Raw genomic sequence first — 3,457 nt, 5'->3', positions numbered from 1 at the left:
AATACAGAAGATTGAAACAAAAAACAATCAATAAGACCACTTTGTACATACACTGAACAATTCTTCAATAGATAAGTAGATAGAATGATACATGTATATACTTGCATACATACTTACACATACATGATATGTAAAAATTATTTATCTGATACTTCAATATTGGGTCTCTCTCTAGATGAACCTGGACATTCTTGAAGGCATGGTTCTAGCAATTTTCTTGCCTCAGATTTGTGAACAATGGGTTCACAAGTGTTTTCAAACATACCCAAAATACTTTATATACATGACTCTCTCTCTCTCTCTCTCTCTCTCTCTCTCTCTCTCTCTCTCATTACGTGTCTCTGTGTGCCTGTGTGTGTGTTGGAGACTGTGTTTGAGGCAGTTTTTTTTAATATTCAGAATATGTTGCTGTGTGATTTTTTTTTGTTCTTTTGTTTGTTTTGTTGGAGACTTGGTCTTGCATAGCAGCTTACCTATCCTCGAACACATTATTTAGTGAAAACTGTTCTCAAAAGAACAGTCATCATGCCTCAATCTTATGCCAGTTTCTGAGAGTCCCTCAACTAGACAAGATTAGAAAGCCAAGAACATTATGTGTAATAAATTTATGTTCATAGTAAAACACAGTTTAGTCTTTTCACAGAAAATATATGAGGATGAGAAAGATTCTTTCATATTTAAGAAAAGGACTTATCGTAATTTCTAAATGAAATTAAGCAGCAGACAAACCTTATTGTATTCTAAGACAATGATATAAAATCCTTTGTAGTAGATCATATAAGAACCGAAATTGCAACATTTGACACAAAAATCAAGTTATTTCTTCAAGAAAATATATTGTTACGCTCCTATCTATATTCTCAACATCTGCCATTCTTGGACTTGTCTATTTTCATCCTGTATTTCATCAATTGCTTGGTCATATTCTAATTATCATTTGCAAGTGCTCAACATACATCTCTTATTACTGGCTTTGAGAGACATCAAATTTTGAAAAACATAGAAAATTAACTGGACATTTTCCACCACATCAGAGTGGAAATATAGAATTAGGGAGCACTGCACCTGCTGTTGATCAAAAAGATTAAATGACAAGAACTTCATTTAGATTGTTATTTAATTTGGAGGCAGTTATGAGCTAAGCACAGTAACAATAAAAGTAAATTTAAAATCTGAAAATTTATTTATTCAGTTCTATTTTTGTCAACCTCATAAATATCCAGCGATAAAAACGGCTCCTTATTGTGTGTTAGTTTAAGTCTGTGTCTGCAGGTAGCTATACACCAGTGTGGTAAAGCCTCACAAGACAGACCCAGGGGCCTCTGAAAAACAGGAATTTAGTCAGAGCTGCTGCTCCAACAGAGGGGATGGTTTCAACATAGTCTGTTTCCTAAGATACGTTAAGAAGATAAACAGGCCTCTGCACCCATGACGCAACTGCTGCAAGAGCTGTCTCAGGACAAGCTGCTTCCCCCTGATAAGTTTCACAAAGTGTAGAACCCTGCATTCCGCCAAAATTATTTTGAATTTTTTCCCACCTTATGCATTCCCTAACACCCTATAAAAGCCTCCAGATAGCAACCTGCACCCTGGTTGTCTTTCCTCAATCCTGGAATTTGAAAGTTACCCCAGGCAACTTCACAAATAAACCTTGCTTTTGTTGGAGACCTTCTGATTGGTGATTTTTCCCAGTTTTACCTGTCTCTCTGTTGATTCAATATTCTGTGTGGAATGGTGACACTGCTTAGTACTGTTTGTGATAACAAGACTTCTCTCTCATTTACAGTGGAGGGCATCATTAGCTCCAAGGATACAGCCTGTTAATGTCCATGATGCCTAAATTGACTTTTCTTCAGGCTTCCTGATACAGGGACTGAAGCTCTCAATTCATCTGAGTTAAAACACCGACCTCAGCCAATTTAACTCACTGAAAAGAAAAAAAGCAAATGTGTAGGGTGGCTTATAAACACATACCAAAAATTAAAATAAAATATTATATAAATGATTGTAGTATGAACGTTTTAGCCAAAACTTTTGAGAATTTTTAGATATTTTATCCTAGTATAACAATATACCACATGTGTCAATATTTAAATATTTAGTCTCTCTCCTCAGGTGAAAAAAGTCAAATAATAGTAATGCCTTTAAAGTTTTTGTATTTCTTTCTTTCACTAAAGTTGATAACCACAGTATTTGAGTGTTTCTCGGCATTTATCAAATGTTCTATATATATTTATTATTATTGCTATTAATAATACCCACTTTATATGTATACATATCAAGTATATTTTATAGTTGTCTGTCAAGATCACACATATTCAGAATGATATGGCTATAGACATTTTATGGAGATCTGAACCAATACATAAAGTTTCACTTCTTGGAATCTCTGTGTGATTCTATTCTTCTGCAGTTAGTCCTCAAAGAAAACAGGTGTCCCCTGGAACTGATGTTATGGACTGTTGTTGGCCACCATGTGGTGCTGGGAATATTTTCTTGCATGTTTTTCTATTGTGTGACACATTCTAAGGGAGACTTGAACAAACATCTACTCACCTGAGACACAGTACCAGCAGTAATCCAAGCTAAAGATACCACCAAAATCCAGGTTGGATAATCAACAGGCCTTATTGGTGCTACTTACAGCAATACTCGTGAGGATTTACTTACAAGAATAGAGATTACTGAAAGACAGCTGCATCACCAAATGTCCACCCCTACTCAAGAAAAAGAACACCTAGATCTCATTTCAAAGCCTTAAAGCAGTTCACCAGGTTAGACAATTGTCTTTTTAGGTCTCAGCTTCTTCAAGGCAGCTCAGTTCATCTCTGCTTCTTCCAGGCACCTCTTCTGATCTTCATCCTCCCAGAAACTTGGCTGGCCTGAGTGTCTCTCAGCAGTACTTATGGCTTACATAAGCTTAGGGATGGAGTGGCCTAGTGAACCTAGTCAATTTCCCAGACTCCCTGAATTTACTGAAGTGTTTAATTCCTGAGCTTTGCAAGCTTCCTTGCAGGATTGAACACCCTTAAAACATAGGCTGTTTGCCTCCCTAATAAGCATGCTATTTCTTACCCCCCTTTAGACACCTTGTTATCTATCTTTCTGTAGAATATTATTCTTTATCCACCTTCCCTCTAAAGTGGAAGGAAGGTTTTTTTCTTGGACAGAATTGTTAGACAACAGTTTTCATGTCAGTATGCTTATCAAGTCATAAAGTTATTAAACTTACCTTAAAATAACCTACATGTCATATACGTAATATTAACCTTTTCCTCATGAAAAGTAGTGTTTTGTGTCAGCAAGTAACTCTTAATTTGCAGTTAATAAATGTATTGGTTTGAAATGCTTTACCTAATGTACAGCATTGTCTGAAGGAGAGACATCTTTTGACTTGTAATTTTATTATGACAATATTTCCAAAATCCATATGCATGTCCATGTCAAAAAGAAGATA

Source organism: Nannospalax galili, unplaced genomic scaffold (genome assembly GCF_000622305.1).
Source record: "Nannospalax galili isolate Female #2095 unplaced genomic scaffold, S.galili_v1.0 scaffold896, whole genome shotgun sequence".
In the NCBI taxonomy this organism is placed as follows: Eukaryota; Metazoa; Chordata; class Mammalia; order Rodentia; family Spalacidae; genus Nannospalax; species Nannospalax galili.
This window is presented reverse-complemented; position numbering follows the sequence as displayed.